Source organism: Salvelinus alpinus, chromosome 27, assembly GCF_045679555.1.
Source record: "Salvelinus alpinus chromosome 27, SLU_Salpinus.1, whole genome shotgun sequence".
Taxonomy (NCBI): Eukaryota; Metazoa; Chordata; class Actinopteri; order Salmoniformes; family Salmonidae; genus Salvelinus; species Salvelinus alpinus.
In genome coordinates this window covers 4814596-4832546 of record NC_092112.1, presented here as the reverse complement: position 1 = coordinate 4832546, position 17951 = coordinate 4814596, and positions in this window count along the sequence as shown.

Sequence of the window (17951 nt, the reverse complement as noted above, 5' to 3'; positions counted from 1 at the left end):
ATGCTGTACTTACGAGCCCCTAACCAACAATGCAGTTAAAAAAATACGAATAAGAATAAGAAATAAAAGTAACAAGTAATTAAAGAGGAGCAGTAAAAGAACAATATATACAGGGGGTACCGGTACAGAGTCAATGTGGAGGCTATATACAGGGGGTACCAGTACAGAGTCAATGTGGAGGCTATATACAGGGTGTTACAGTACAGAGTCAATGTGGAGGCTATATACAGGGGGTACCAGTACAGAGTCAATGTGGAGGCTATATACAGGGGGTACCGGTAAAGAGTCAATGTGGAGGCTATATACAGGGTGTACCGGTACAGAGTCAATGTGGAGGCTATATACAGGGTGTTACAGTACAGAGTCAATGTGGAGGCTATATACAGGGTATTACGGTACAGAGTCAATGTGGAGGCTATAAACAGGGTATTACGGTACAGGGTCAAGGTGGAGGCTATATACAGGGTATTACGGTACAGAGTCAATGTGGAGGCTATATACAGGGTATTACGGTACAAAGTCAATGTGGAGGCTATACACAGGGTATTACGGTACAGAGTCAATGTGGAGGCTATACACAGGGTATTACGGTACAGAGTCAATGTGGAGGCTATATACAGGGTATTACGGTACAGAGTCAATGTGGAGGCTATATACAGGGTATTACGGTACAAAGTCAATGTGGAGGCTATACACAGGGTATTACGGTACAGAGTCAATGTGGAGGCTATACACAGGGTATTACGGTACAGAGTCAATGTGGAGGCTATATACAGGGTATTACGGTACAGAGTCAATGTGGAGGCTATATACAGGGGGTTCCGGCAGGTTAGTTGAAGTAGGATGTACATGTAGGTAGAGTTATTAAAGTGATGATGCACAGATGACAACAGAAAGATGCAGTGGTTTAAAGAGGGGGTGGGGGGGATATGTCTAGAGGGGGGGCTATGTCTAGAGGGGGGGGCTATGTCTAGAGGGGGGGGCTATGTCTAGAGGGGGGGGCTATGTCTAGAGGGGGTGGGGGGGCTATGTCTAGAGGGGGGGCTATGTCTAGAGGGGGTGGGGGGGCTATGTCTAGAGGGGGGGGGCTATGTCTAGAGGGGGGGGCTATGTCTAGAGGGGGTGGGGGGGCTATGTCTACAGGGGGTGGGGGGGCTATGTCTAGAGGGGGGGGCTATGTCTACAGGGGGTGGGGGGGCTATGTCTAGAGGGGGTGGGGGGGCTATGTCTAGAGGGGGTGGGGGGGCTATGTCTAGAGGGGGGGGCTATGTCTAGAGGGGGTGGTGGGGGCTATGTCTAGAGGGGGTGGTGGGGGCTATGTCTAGAGGGGGTGGGGGGGCTATGTCTAGAGGGGGTGGTGGGGGCTATGTCTAGAGGGGGGGGCTATGTCTAGAGGGGGGGGCTATGTCTAGAGGGGGTGGGGGGGCTATGTCTAGAGGGGGTGGGGGGGCTATGTCTAGAGGGGGTGGGGGGGCTATGTCTAGAGGGGGGGGCTATGTCTAGAGGGGGTGGGGGGGCTATGTCTAGAGGGGGGGGCTATGTCTAGAGGGGGTGGGGGGGCTATGTCTAGAGGGGGTGGGGGGGCTATGTCTAGAGGGGGTGGGGGGGCTATGTCTAGAGGGGGTGGTGGGGGCTATGTCTAGAGGGGGGGGCTATGTCTAGAGGGGGTGGGGGGGGCTATGTCTAGAGGGGGGGGCTATGTCTAGAGGGGGTGGGGGGGGCTATGTCTAGAGGGGGTGGGGGGGCTATGTCTAGAGGGGGTGGGGGGGCTATGTCTAGAGGGGGTGGGGGGGCTATGTCTAGAGGGGGTGGGGGGGCTATGTCTAGAGGGGGTGGGGGGGCTATGTCTAGAGGGGGTGGTGGGGGCTATGTCTAGAGGGGGGGGCTATGTTTAGAGGGGGTGGGGGGGCTATGTCTAGAGGGGATGGGGGGGCTATGTCTAGAGGGGGTGGGGGGGCTATGTCTAGAGGGGGTGGGGGGGCTATGTCTAGAGGGGGTGGGGGGGCTATGTCTAGAGGGGGTGGGGGGGCTATGTTTAGAGGGGGTGGGGGGGCTATGTCTAGAGGGGTGGGGGGGCTATGTCTAGAGGGGGTGGGGGGGCTATGTCTAGAGGGGGTGGGGGGGGCTATGTCTAGAGGGGGTGGGGGGGGCTATGTCTAGAGGGGGTGGGGGGGCTATGTCTAGAGGGGGTGGGGGGGGCTATATCTAGAGGGGGTGGGGGGGGCTATGTCTAGAGGGGGTGGGGGGGCTATGTCTAGAGGGGGTGGGGGGGGCTATATCTAGAGGGGGTGGGGGGGGCTATGTCTAGAGGGGGTGGGGGGGCTATGTCTAGAGGGGGTGGGGGGGGCTATATCTAGAGGGGGTGGGGGGGGCTATGTCTAGAGGGGGTGGGGGGGCTATGTCTAGAGGGGGTGGAGGGGCTATGTCTAGAGGGGGTGGGAGGGGCTATGTCTAGAGGGGGTGGGGGGGGGCTATGTCTAGAGGGGGTGGGGGGGGGCTATGTCTAGAGGGGGTGGGGGGGGCTATGTCTAGAGGGGGTGGGGGGGGCTATGTCTAGAGGGGGGGGCTATGTCTCGAGGGGGTGGGGGGGCTATGTCTAGAGGGGGTGGGGGGGCTATGTCTAGAGGGGGTGGGGGGGCTATGTCTAGAGGGGGTGGGGGAACTATGTCTAGAGGGGGTGGGGGGGCTATGTCTAGAGGGGGTGGGGGGGCTATGTCTAGAGGGGGTGGGGGGGCTATGTCTAGAGGGGGTGGAGGGGGCTATGTCTAGAGGGGGTGGGGGGGCTATGTCTAGAGGGGGTGGGGGGGCTATGTCTAGAGGGGGTGGGGGGCTATGTCTAGAGGGGGTGGGGGGCTATGTTTAGAGGGGGTGGGGGGGCTATGTCTAGAGGGGGTGGGGGGGGGCTATGTCTAGAGGGGGTGGGGGGGCTATGTCTAGAGGGGGTGGTGGGGCTATGTCTAGAGGGGGTGGGGGGGCTATGTCTAGAGGGGGTGGGGGGGGGGGGGGTTGTCTATGACTAGGGTGGCTGGAGTCTTTGACAATTTTTAGGGCCTTCCTCTGACACCGCCTGGTATAGAGGTCCTGGATGGCAGTTAGCTTGACCCCAGTGATGTACTGGGCCATTCGCACTACACTCTCTAGTTCCTTGCGGTCGGAGGCCGAGCAGTTGCCATACCATGCAGTGATGCAACCAGTCAGGATGCTCTCAATGGTGCAGATGTATAAACTTTTGAGGATCTGAGGACCCATGCCTAATCTTTTCAGTCTCCTAAAGGGGGAATAGGTTTTGTCTTTCTCTCTTCATGACTGGCTTGGTGTGCTTGGACCATGTTAGTTTGTTGGTGCTCCACTGCAGCCCCGTCGATGAGAATGGGGGCGTGCTCGGTCCTCTTTTTCCTGTAGTCCACAATCATCTCCTTTGTTTTGGTCACGTTGAGGGAGAGGTTGTTGTCCTGGCACCACATGGCCAGGTCTCTGACCTCCTCCCTGGAGGCTGTCACATCGTTGTCAATGATGGTGATCGGGCCTACCACTGTTGTGTCGTCTGCAAACTTAATGCTGGTGTTGGAGTTGTGCCTGGCTGTGCAGTCATGAGTGAACAGAGAGTACAGGAGGGTGTGTTGAAGGTCAGCGTGGTGGATGTGTTGTTACCTACCCTTACCACCTGGGGGTGACCCGTCAGGAAGTCAAGGATCCAGTTGCAGAGGGAGGTGTTTAGTCCCAGTGTCCTTAGCTTAGTGATGAGCTTTGAGGGCACTATGGTGTTGTACACTGAGCTGTAGTCAATGAATAGCATTCTCACACAGGTGTTCCTTTTGTACAGGTGGGAAAGGGCAGTGTGGAGTGCAATAGAGATTGCATCATCTGTGGATCTGTTGGGGCAGTATGCAAATTGGAGTGGGTCTAGGGTTTCTGGGATAATGGTGTTGATGTGAGCCATGACCATCCTTTCAAAGCACTTCATGGCTACAGACGTGAGTGCTATGAGTCGGTAGTCATTTAGGCAGGTTACCTTAATTTTCTTGGGCACAGGGACTATGGTGGTCTGCATGAAACTTGTTGATATTACAGACTCGTACAGGGAGAGGTTGAAAATGTCAGTGAAGACACTTGCCAGTTGGTCAGCGCATGCTCGCAGTACACGTCCTGGTAATCCGTCTGGCCCAACGGCCTTGTGAATGTTGACCTGCTTAAAGGTCTTACTCACATCGGCTGCGGAGAGCGTAATTACACAGTCTTCTAGAACAGCTGGTGCTCTCATGCATGTTTCAGTGATATTTGCCTCGAAGCGAACATAGAAGTAGTTTAGCTCGTCTGGTAGGCTTGTGTCACTGGGCAGCTCTCGGCTGTGATTCCCTTTGTAGTCTGTAATGGTTTGCAAGCCCTGCCACATCCGACGAGCGTCAGAGCCGGTGTAGTACGATTCGATCTTAGTCCTGTATTGATTCTTTGCCTGTTTGATGGTTCGTCGGATGGCATAGCGGGATTTCTTATAAGCTTCCGGGTTAGAGTCCCGCTCTTTGAAAGCAGTAGCTCTACCCTTTAGCTCAGTTCGAATGTTGCCTGTAATCCATGGCTTCTGGTTGGGGTATGTACGTACGGTCACTGTGGGGACGACGTCCTCGATGCACTTATTGATAAAGCCAGTGACTGATGTGGTGTACTCCTCAATGCCATCAGAGGAACCCCTGAACATATTCCAGTCTGTGCTAGCAAAACAGTCCTGTAGTTTAGCATCTGCTTCATCTGACCACTTTTTTATTGATCTAGTCACTGGTGCTTCCTGATAAAATTTTTGCTTGTAAGCAGGAATCATGAGGATAGAATTGTGGTCAGATTTACCAATGGAGGGCGAGGAGAGCTTTGTATGCGTCTCTGTGTGTGGAGTAGAGTTATTTTCCCTCTGGTTGCGCATTTAATATGCTGATAGAAGTTTGGTAAAACGGATATAAGTTTCCCTGCATTAAAGTCCCTGGCTACTTGGAGCGCTGCCTCTGGGTGAGCGTTTTCTTGTTTGCTTATGGCGGAATACAGCTCATTCAATGCTGTCTTAGCGCCAGCCTCTGACTGTGGTTGTATGTAAACAACTACAAAGAATACAGATGAAAACTCTCTCGGTAGGTAATGTGGTCTATAGTTTATCATGAGATACTCTACCTCAGGCGAGCAATAGCTCGAGACATCCTTAGATATCGTGCACCAGCTGTTGTTTACAAAAATACATAGACCGACACCTCTTGTCTTACCAGACGCTGCTGTTCTGTCCTGCCGGTACTTCGTATAACCAGCCAGATGTATGTTGATGTTGTCGTCATTCAGCCACGACTACGTGAAGCATAAGATGTTACAGTTTTTTAATGTCCCATTGGTAGTTTAATCTTCCGCGTAACTTGTCGATTTTATTCTCCAAAGATTCCACGTTTGCTAGCAGAATGGAGGGAAGTGGGGGTTTATTCGATCGCCTGGGAGGGAGGGAGGGAGGGAGGGCAGAGGGACGGTGAGTCGGGTGAGAGGCAGCCTCACCGCTGCTCCCTCCTTCCCTCCCTCCCTCCCTCCCTCAGACTGACCATCAGATGCTGGACATCAGTCCAGTAAAACATAACGTGATCTTGACTCAGAAAAGGTTGGTTTCCACTGATCTACACATAATGAGCAGGTCAATTTACAGACAGAAGCATGTTACTTGGCAGACCAATCCAAACTCATCTCTCGGCATGTCCAGCCCATCCATTATCTCAGCCAATCATGGTTAGCGGGAAGGTTCCTTTTTCTGTGGCTAAACCAAGTAGGCTCTTAATTTAACCATTTTATTCGTATTTGCAGATGGCATACAAGTTTGTAATTAAGACACATGTAAGTTCACGTTCCAAAAAACGCATTTTGATTAAAAAAAGATATGTTTTCATTCAAACACCTCTCCTGTGAAGTCTCTATGTGCGACATACGCCTACTTTCTTGAAACTAGTCATATTTTCAAGCATGGTGGTGGCTGCATCATGTTATGGGTATGTTTGTCCTTGACAAGGACTCTGGAGTTTTTGGGGGGATAAAATTAAACCGTACAGAGCTAAGCAAAATCCTACAGAACAACCTGGTTCATTCTGCTTTCCAAATAGACACCGGGAGACAAACTCACCTTTCATCAGGACAATAACTAAATAAAAAACAGAAATACCTCATTTACATAAGTATTCAGACCCTTTGCTATGAGACTCGAAATTGAGAGAGAGAGAGAGAGAACAAACATTTTCTGACTGGACATTTTGCGCTCTGTTGATGGAATTCTCCAATCTGTTTAATAACCTGCATTCCTCTTTTACATTCTCTATATAATCTATTTATTGAAATAGACTTTAGAAAATAGGAAAATGTAAATTACTTGGAATGTTACGTGTGCTGCAAGACCCTTTTCTTTACAGATGCTAGCGTACTGTCGCCCCAACTGCAACAGACCTCTGTAGTAGTGGTGTGATTGCATCAGATCAGGGGTTGTGTGTGTATGAAGGCTGTATGTTGAGTTGGTGTGTGTGCAGGGAGGCCAACCATCCTCCAGGAGAGATACTGGGTGAGCAGGGAGGCCAACCATCCTCCAGGAGAGATACTGGGTGTGCAGGGAGGCCAACCATCCTCCAGGAGAGATACTGGGTGTGCAGGGAGGCCAACCATCCTCCAGGAGAGATACTGGGTGAGCAGGGAGGCCAACCATCCTCCAGGAGAGATACTGGGTGAGCGGTGAGGCCAACCATCCTCCAGGAGAGATACTGGGTGTGCAGGGAGGCCAACCACCCTCCAGGAGAGATACTGGGTGAGCAGGGAGGCCAACCATCCTCCAGGAGAGATACTGGGTGAGCAGGGAGGCCAACCATCCTCCAGGAGAGATACTGGGTGAGCAGGGAGGCCAACCATCCTCCAGGAGAGATACTGGGTGAGCAGGGAGGCCAACCATCCTCCAGGAGAGATACTGGGTGAGCAGGGAGGCCAACCACCCTCCAGGAGAGATACTGGGTGAGCAGGGAGGCCAACCATCCTCCAGGAGAGATACTGGGTGAGCAGGGAGGCCAACCATCCTCCAGGAGAGATACTGGGTGAGCAGGGAGGCCAACCATCCTCCAGGAGAGATACTGGGTGAGCAGGGAGGCCAACCACCCTCCAGGAGAGATACTGGGTGTGCAGGGAGGCCAACCATCCTCCAGGAGAGATACTGGGTGTGCAGGGAGGCCAACCACCCTCCAGGAGAGATACTGGGTGAGCAGGGAGGCCAACCATCCTCCAGGAGAGATACTGGGTGAGCAGGGAGGCCAACCATCCTCCAGGAGAGATACTGGGTGAGCAGGGAGGCCAACCATCCTCCAGGAGAGATACTGGGTGAGCAGGGAGGCCAACCATCCTCCAGGAGAGATACTGGGTGAGCAGGGAGGCCAACCATCCTCCAGGAGAGATACTGGGTGAGCAGGGAGGCCAACCATCCTCCAGGAGAGATACTGGGTGAGCAGGGAGGCCATCCACCCTCCAGGAGAGATACTGGGTGTGCAGGGAGGCCAACCACCCTCCAGGAGAGATACTGGGTGTGCAGGGAGGCCAACCACCCTCCAGGAGAGATACTGGGTGTGCAGGGAGGCCAACCACCCTCCAGGAGAGATACTGGGTGTGCAGGGAGGCCAACCATCCTCCAGGAGAGATACTGGGTGAGCAGGGAGACCAACCATCCTCCAGGAGAGATACTGGGTGAGCAGGGAGGCCAACCATCCTCCAGGAGAGATACTGGGTGAGCGGGGAGGCCAACCATCCTCCAGGAGAGATACTGGGTGAGCAGGGAGGCCAACCATCCTCCAGGAGAGATACTGGGTGTGCAGGGAGGCCAACCATCCTCCAGGAGAGATACTGGGTGAGCAGGGAGGCCAACCATCCTCCAGGAGAGATACTGGGTGAGCAGGGAGACCAACCACCCTTCAGGAGAGATACTGGGTGAGCAGGGAGACCAACCACCCTCCAGGAGAGATACTGGGTGTGCAGTACCAGCGATACTAATGAAGGTTATTTTCTGAAGTGTTTCCTTGCATCATAGAACAAAACTGACTCTCTTCACTACCACGTCATCACTAGGCAGACTGACTCTCTTCACTACCACGTCATCACTAGGCAGACTGACTCTCTTCACTACCACGTCATCACTAGGCAGACTGATTCTCTTCACTACCACGTCATCACTAGGCAGACTGATTCTCTTCACTACCACGTCATCACTAGGCAGACTGACTCTCTTCACTACCACGTCATCACTAGGCAGACTGATTCTCTTCACTACCACGTCATCACTAGGCAGACTGATTCTCTTCACTACCACGTCATCACTAGGCAGACTGATTCTCTTCACTACCACGTCATCACTAGGCAGACTGACTCTCTTCACTACCACGTCATCACTAGGCAGACTGACTCTCTTCACTACCACGTCATCACTAGGCAGACTGATTCTCTTCAGTACCACGTCATCACTAGGCAGACTGATTCTCTTCACTACCACGTCATCACTAGGCAGACTGACTCTCTTCACTACCACGTCATCACTAGGCAGACTGATTCTCTTCACTACCACGTCATCACTAGGCAGACTGACTCTCTTCACTACCACGTCATCACTAGGCAGACTGACTCTCTTCACTACCACGTCATCACTAGGCAGACTGACTCTCTTCACTACCACGTCATCACTAGGCAGACTGATTCTCTTCACTACCACGTCATCACTAGGCAGACTGACTCTCTTCACTACCACGTCATCACTAGGCAGACTGACTCTCTTCACTACCACGTCATCACTAGGCAGACTGACTCTCTTCACTACCACGTCATCACTAGGCAGACTGATTCTCTTCACTACCACGTCATCACTAGGCAGACTGACTCTCTTCACTACCACGTCATCACTAGGCAGACTGACTCTCTTCACTACCCCGTCATCACTAGGCAGACTGACTCTCTTCACTACCACGTCATCACTAGGCAGACTGACTCTCTTCACTACCACGTCATCACTAGGCAGACTGATTCTCTTCACTACCACGTCATCACTAGGCAGACTGACTCTCTTCACTACCACGTCATCACTAGGCAGACTGACTCTCTTCACTACCACGTCATCACTAGGCAGACTGATTCTCTTCACTACCACGTCATCACTAGGCAGACTGATTCTCTTCACTACCACGTCATCACTAGGCAGACTGATTCTCTTCACTACCACGTCATCACTAGGCAGACTGATTCTCTTCACTACCACGTCATCACTAGGCAGACTGACTCTCTTCACTACCACGTCATCACTAGGCAGACTGACTCTCTTCACTACCACGTCATCACTAGGCAGACTGATTCTCTTCAGTACCACGTCATCACTAGGCAGACTGATTCTCTTCACTACCACGTCATCACTAGGCAGACTGACTCTCTTCAGTACCACGTCATCACTAGGCAGACTGATTCTCTTCACTACCACGTCATCACTAGGCAGACTGACTCTCTTCACTACCACGTCATCACTAGGCAGACTGACTCTCTTCACTACCACGTCATCACTAGGCAGACTGACTCTCTTCACTACCACGTCATCACTAGGCAGACTGATTCTCTTCAGTACCACGTCATCACTAGGCAGACTGATTCTCTTCACTACCACGTCATCACTAGGCAGACTGACTCTCTTCACTACCACGTCATCAATCAATCAATCAATCAATCAATTTTATTTTATATAGCCCTTCGTACATCAGCTAATATCTCGAAGTGCTGTACAGACACCCAGCCTAAAACCCCAAACAGCTAGTAATGCAGGTGTAGAAGCACGGTGGCTAGGAAAAACTCCCTAGAAAGGCCAAAACCTAGGAAGAAACCTAGAGAGGAACCAGGCTATGAGGGGTGGCCAGTCCTCTTCTGGCTGTGCCGGGTGGAGATTATAACAGAACTATGCCAAGATGTTCAAAAATGTTCATAAGTGACAAGCATGGTCAAATAATAATCATGAATAATTTTCAGTTGGCTTTTCATAGCCGATCATCAAGAGTTGAAAAACAACAGGTCTGGGACAGGTGGCGGTTCCATAACCGCAGGCAGAACAGCTGAAACTGGAATAGCAGCAAGGCCAGGCGGACTGGGGACAGCAAGGAGTCACCACGGGCGGCAGTCCCGACGCATGGTCCTAGGGCCCAGGTCCTCCGAGAGAAAGAAAGAGAGAAGGAGAAAATTAGAGAGAGCCAAGATTTTCAAAATTTCCATAAATGACAAGCATGGTCAAATAATAATCAGGAATAAATCTCAGTTGGCTTTTCATAGCCGATCATTAAGAGTTGAAAACAGCAGGTCTGGGACAGGTAGGGGTTCCATAACCGCAGGCAGAACAGTTGAAACTGGAATAGCAGCAAGGCCAGGCGGACTGGGGACAGCAAGGAGTCACCACGGCCGGTAGTCCCGACGTATGGTCCTAGGGCTCAGGTCCTCCGAGAGAAAGAAAGAGAGAAGGAGAAAATTAGAGAGAGCCAAGATTTTCAAAATGTTCATAAATGACAAGCATGGTCAAATAATAATCAGGAATAAATCTCAGTTGGCTTTTCATAGCCGATCATTAAGAGTTGAAAACAGCAGGTCTGGGACAGGTAGGGGTTCCGTAACCACAGGCAGAACAGTTGAAACTGGAATAGCAGCAAGGCCAGGCGGACTGGGGACAGCAAGGTGTCATCATGCCCGGTAGTCCTGACGTATGGTCCTAGGGCTCAGGTTCTCAGAGAGAAAGAGAGAACGAGAGAATTAGAGAGAGCATACTTAAATTCACACAGGACACTGGATAAGACAGGAGAAGTACTCCAGGTAACCAACTGACCCTAGCCCCCCGACACAAACTACTGCAGCATAAATACTGGAGGCTGAGACAGGAGCGGTCAGGAGACACTGTGGCCCCATCCGAAGAAACCCCCGGACAGGGCCAAATAGGAAGGATATAACCCCACCCACTTTGCCAAAGCACAGCCCCCGCACCACTAGAGGGAAATCCTCAACCACCAACTTACAATCCTGAGACAAGGCCGAGTATAGCCCACAAAGGTCTCCACCACAGCACAAACCAAGGGGGGGCGCCAACCCAGACAGGAAGATCACGTCAGTAACTCAACCCACTCAAGTGACGCACCCCTCCTAGGGACGGCATGAAAGAGCACCAGCAAGCCAGTGACTCAGCCCCTGTAACAGGGTTAGAGGCAGAGAATCCCAGTGGAGAGAGGGGAACCGGCCTGGCAGAGACAGCAAGGGCGGTTCGTTGCTCCAGAGCCTTTCCGTTCACCTTCACACTCCTGGGCCAGGCTACACTCAATCATATGACCTACTGAAGAGATAAGTCTTCAGTAAAGACTTAAAGGTTGAGACCGAGTCTGCGTCTCTCACATGGGTAGGCAGACTGTTCCATAAAAATGGAGATCTATAGGAGAAAGCCCTGCCTCCCGCTGTTTGCTTAGAAATTCTAGGGACAATTAGGAGGCCTGCGTCTTGTGACCGTAGCGTACGTATTGGTATGTACGGCAGGACCAACTCGGAAAGATAGGTAGGAGCAAGCCCATGTAACGCTTTATAGGTTAACAGTAAAACCTTGAAATCAGCCCTTGCCTTAACAGGAAGCCAGTGTAGGGAAGCTAGCACTGGAGTAATATGATCAAATTTCTTGGTTCTAGTCAGGATTCTAGCAGCCGTATTTAGCACTAACTGAAGTTTATTTAGTGCTTTATCCGGGTAGCCGGAAAGTAGAGCATTGCAGTAGTCTAACCTAGAAGTAACAAATGCATGGATTAATTTTTCTGCATCATTTTTGGACAGAAAATTTCTGATTTTTGCAATGTTACGTAGATGGAAAAAAGCTGTCCTTGAAACAGTCTTGATATGTTCGTCAAAAGAGAGATCAGGGTCAAGAGTAACGCCGAGGTCCTTCACAGTTTTATTTGAGACGACTTTACAACCATCAAGATGAATTGTCAGATTTAACAGAAGATCTCTTTGTTTCTTGGGACCTAGAACAAGCATCTCTGTTTTGTCCGAGTTTAAAAGTAGAAAGTTTTCAGCCATCCACTTCCTTATGTCTGAAACACAGGCTTCTAGCGAGGGCAATTTTGGGGCTTCACCATGTTTCATTGAAATGTACAGCTGTGTGTCATCCGCATAGCAGTGAAAGTTAACATTATGTTTTCGAATAACATCCCCAAGAGGTAAAATATATAGTGAAAACAATAGTGGTCCTAAAACGGAACCTTGAGGAACACCGAAATGTACAGTTGATTTGTCAGAGGACAGACCATTCACAGAGACAAACTGATATCTTTCCGACAGGTAAGATCTAAACCAGGCCAGAACTTGTCCGTGTAGACCAATTTGGGTTTCCAGTCTCTCCAAAAGAATGTGGTGATCGATGGTGTCAAAGGCAGCACTAAGGTCTAGTAGCACGAGGACAGATGCAGAGCCTCGGTCTGACGCCATTAAAAGGTCATTTACCACCTTCACAAGTGCAGTCTCAGTGCTATGATGGGGTCTAAAACCAGACTGAAGCATTTCGTATACATTATTTGTCTTCAGAAAGGCAGTGAGTTGCTGCGCAACAGCTTTTTCTAAAATCTTTGAGAGGAATGGAAGATTCGATATAGGCCGATAGTTTTTTATATTTTCCGGGTCAAGGTTTGGCTTTTTCAAGAGAGGCTTTATCACTGCCACTTTTAGTGAGTTTGGTACACATCCGGTGGATAGAGAGCTGTTTATTATGTTCAACATAGGAGGGCCAAGCACAGGAAGCAGCTCCTTCAGCAGTTTAGTAGGAATAGGATCCAGTATGCAGCTTGAAGGTTTAGAGGCCATGATTATTTTCATCATTGTGTCAAGAGATATAGTACTAAAACACTTAAGTGTCTCTCCCGATCCCAGGCCCTCGCAGAGCTGTGCAGATCCAGGACAGCTAAGCCCTGGAGGAATACGCAGATTCAAAGAGGAGTCCGTAATTTGCTTTCTAATGGTCATGATCTTTTCCTCAAAGAAGTTCATGAATTTATTACTGCTGAAGTGAAAGCCATCCTCTCTTGGGGAATGCTGCTTTTTAGTTAGTTTCGCAACAGTATCAAAAAGAAATTTTGGATTGTTCTTATTTTCCTCGATTAAGTTGGAAAAGTAGGATGAGCGAGCAGCAGTGAGGGCTCTTCGGTACTGCACGGTACTGTCTTTCCAAGCTAGTCGGAAGACTTCCAGTTTGGTGTGGCGCCATTTCCGTTCCAATTTCCTGGAAGCTTGCTTCAAAGCTCGGGTATTTTCTGTATACCAGGGAGCTAGTTTCTTATGACAAATGTTTTTCGTTTTTAGGGGTGCAACTGCATCTAGGGTATTGCGCAAGGTTAAATTGTGTTCCTCAGTTAGGTGGTTAACTGATTTTTGTCCTCTGACGTCCTTGGGTAGGCAGAAGGAGTCTGGAAGGGCATCAAGGAATTTTTGTGTTGTCTGAGAATTTATAGCACGACTTTTGATGCTCCTTGGTTGGGGTCTGAGCAGATTATTTGTTGCGATTGCAAACGTAATAAAATGGTGGTCCGATAGTCCAGGATTATGTGGAAAAACATTAAGATCTACAACATTTATTCCATGGGACAAAACTAGGTCCAGAGTATGACTGTGGCAGTGAGTAGGTCCAGAGACATGTTGGACAAAACCCACTGAGTCGATAATGGCTCCGAAAGACTTTTGGAGTGGGTCTGTGGACTTCTCCATGTGAATATTAAAATCACCAAAAATTAGAATATGATCTGCTATGACTACAAGGTCTGATAGGAATTCAGGAAACTCAGAGAGGAACGCTGTATATGGCCCAGGAGGCCTGTAAACAGTAGCTATAAAAAGTGATTGAGTAGGCTGCATAGATTTCATGACTAGAAGCTCAAAAGACGAAAACGCCATTTTTTTTTTTGTAAATTGAAATTTGCTATCGTAAATGTTAGCAACACCTCCGCCTTTGCGGGATGCACGGGGGATATGGTCACTAGTGTAACCAGGAGGTGAGGCCTCATTTAACACAGTAAATTCATCAGGCTTAAGCCATGTTTCAGTCAGGCCAATCACATCAAGATTATGATCAGTGATTAGTTCATTGACTATGACTGCCTTTGAAGTGAGGGATCTAACATTAAGTAACCCTATTTTGAGATGTGAGGTATCACGATCTCTTTCAATGATGGCAGGAATGGAGGAGGTCTTTATCCTAGTCATCACTAGGCAGACTGACTCTCTTCACTACCACGTCATCAGATGACATCATGACTATATTATATGACATTATATGAAGCATTATAACAGGCCTGAAGGCTACATAGCTTCAGTAAGGTCATTACTGATAAACACAGAAGTTCCATTTAGTATTCCAATTTCACTACATAGTGTCATTCTGCTGTGGGCTAACAAGGCACACACACACACACACACACACACACACACACACACACACACACACACACACACACACACACACACACACACACACACACACACACACACACACACACACACACACACACACACACACACACACACACACACACACACACACACACACACACACACACACACACACACACACACAACCTCCATCTAATCACACTGCTGCTCATTAAAACACAGGCAGAAAAACCTTTCCCTGTTTATGAGGTGGTTCTGCATTACTGCTGTCAATATGTGGCTCTGACAACTCTATCCAAACCACTGCATTCTGATATCTCTATCAAAACCACTGCATTCTGATATCTCTATCCAAACCACTGCATTCTGATATCTCTATCAAAACCACTGCATTCTGATATCTCTGTCCAAACCACTGCATTCTGATATCTCTGTCCAAAGCACTGCATTCTGATATCTCTGTCCAAACCACTGCCTTCTGATATCTCTATCCAAACCACTGCATTCTGATATCTCTATCCAAACCACTGCATTCTGATATCTCTATCCAAACCACTGCATTCTGATATCTCTATCCAAACCACTGCATTCTGATATCTCTGTCCAAACCACTGCATTCTGATATCTCTATCCAAACCACAGCATTCTGATATCTCTGTCCAAACCACTGCATTCTGATATCTTTGTCCAAACCACTGCATTCTGATATCTCTATCCAAACCACTGCATTCTGATATCTCTGTCCAAACCACTGCATTCTGATATCTTTGTCCAAACCACTGCATTCTGATATCTCTGTCCAAACCACAGCATTCTAATATCTCTGTCCAAACCACTGCAATCTGATATCTCTGTCCAAAAACAGAAATACAGCTCCTCTCCTCCTCCTCCTCCCTCCCCTAACCTCTTCCTCCCTCCCCATGCCTCCTCACCCCTCCTCTAACCTCCTCCTACCACCGCTAACCCCCCCTCTCATTTCCTTCATCCTCCTCCCTCCCTCCCCCTCCCTCTCCAATCCTCATCCCCGCTCCCCTAACCACCCCCCTCCCCTAACCCCATCCCTCCCCTAACCTCCTCCCTCCCTCCCTAACCTCCTCCTCCCTCCCCTATCCTCCTCCCTCCCTAACCTCCTCCTCCCTCCCCTAACCTCCTCCCTCCGCTAACCTCCTCCTCCCTCCCTCCCTCCCTCCCCTATCCTCCTCCTCCTTCCCCTCCTCCTCCCTCCCCTATCCATCCCCTCCTCCCCTATCCTCATCATCCCTCCCCTAACTTCCTCCCTCCCTTAGCTCCTCCTCCCTCCCCTAACCTCCTCATCCTCCCTCCCCTAATCTCCTCCTCCTCCCTCCCCTATCCTCCTCCTCCCTCCCCTACCCTCCTCATCCTCCCTCCCCTAACCTCATCCTCCTCCCTCCCTAACATCCTCCCTCCACTCCTTCCCCTAACCTCCTCCTTCATCCCCTAATCTCATCCTCCTCCCTCTCCTATCCTCCTCCTCCTCCCTCCCATAACCTCCTCCTCCCATCCCTAATCTCCATCTCTTCCCTCCCCTCTCCCCTAACCTCATCCCTCCCCTAACCTCCTCCTCCCATCCCTAATCTCCACCTCTTCCCTCCCCTCTCCCCTAACCTCATCCTACCTCCCCTAATCTCCTCCTACTCCCTCCCCTACCCTCCTCATCCCTCCCTAACCTCATCCTCCTCCCTCCCCTAACATCCTCCCTCCCCTAACCTCCTCCTCCCTCCACTAACCTCCTCCTTCAACCCCTAATCTCCTCCTCCTCCTTCCCCTATCCTGCTCCTCCTCCCTCCCCTAACCTCATGCCTCCCCTAACCTCCTTCATCCCCTAACCTCCTCCTCCCTCCCCTAACCTCCTCCTTCCCTTTCCTCCTCATCCCTCCCTTAACCTCCTCCTCCCTCCATTAACCTCCTCCTCCCTCCCCTAACCTCCTCCTCCCATCCCTAATATCCACCTCTTCCCTCCCCTCTCCCCTAACCTCCTCCCTCCTCTAACCTCCTCCTCCCATCCCTAATCTCCACCTCTTCCCTCCCCTCTCCCCTAACCTCCTCCCTCCCCTAACCTCCTCCTCCCTCCCCTAACCTCCTCCTCCCTCCCCTAACCACCTCCTCCCTCCCCTAATCTCATCCTCTTCCCTCCCCTCTACCCTAACCTCATCCCTCCCCTAACCTCCTCCCTCCCTCCCTCCCCTAACCTCCTCCTCCCCTAACCTCCTCCCTCCCTCCCTCCCCTAACCTCCTCCCTCCCTCCCTCCCCTAACCTCCTCCTTCCCTTTCCTCCTCATCCCTCCCTTAACCTCCTCCTCCCTCCCCAATCCTCCTCCTCCCTTCCTTAACCTCCTTCTCCCCTAACCTCCTCCCCCTCCCTCACCTAACCTCCTCCTTCCTCCTCCTCCCTCCACTAACCTCCTCCTCCCTCCCCTTGCTTCTTCCTCCCTCCCCTTGCCTCCTCCTCCCTCCCCTTGCCTCCTCCCTCCCCTAACCTCCTCCCCCTCCCTCCTCCACGAACCCCCTCCCCCCTAATATCCTCATCCTCCCTCCCCTAACCTCCTCCTCCTCCCTCCCCTAACCTCCTCCTCCTCCCTCCACTAACCTGCTCCTCCTCCCTCCCCTAACCTCCTCCTCCTCCCTCCACTAACCTGCTCCTCATCCCTCCCCTAACCTCCTCCTCCCCCTAACCTCCTCCCTCCCTCCCTCCCCTAACCTCCTCCTCCCCTAACCTCCTCCCTCCCTCCCTCCCTCCCCTAACCTCCTCCTTCCCTTTCCTCCTCATCCCTCCCTTAACCTCCTCCTCCCTCCCCCATCCTCCTCATCCCTCCCTTAACCTCCTCCTCCCTCCCCCATCCTCCTCATCCCTCCCTTAACCTCCTCCTCCCTCCCCTATCCTCCTCCTCCCTTCCTTAACCTCCTTCTCCCCTAACCTCCTCCCCCTCCCTCACCTAACCTCCTCCTTCCTCCTCCTCCCTCCACTAACCTCCTCCTCCCTCCCCTTGCTTCTTCCTCCCTCCCCTTGCCTCCTCCTCCCTCCCCTTGCCTCCTCCCTCCCCTAACCTCCTCCCCCTCCCTCCTCCACGAACCCCCTCCCCCCCTAATATCCTCATCCTCCCTCCCCTAACCTCCTCCTCCCCCCTCCACTAACCTGCTCCTCCTCCCTCCCCTAACCTCCTCCTCCCTCCCCTTGCCTCCGTCCTCCCTCCACTAACCTCCTCCTCCTCCCTCCCCTAACCTCCTCCTCCTCCCTCCCCTATCCTCCTCCCTCCCCTAACCTCCTTCCTCCCCTAATCTCCACCTCCTCCCTCCACTAACCTCCTCCTCCCCTAATTTCCTCCTCCTCTCTCCCCTACCCTCCTCCCTCAACTAACCACCTCCTCCTCCCTCCCCTAACCACCTCCTCCTCCCTCCCCTAACCACCTCCTCCTCTATCCACTAACCACCTCCTCCTCCCTCGCCTATCCTCCTTCTCTCTCCCCTAACCT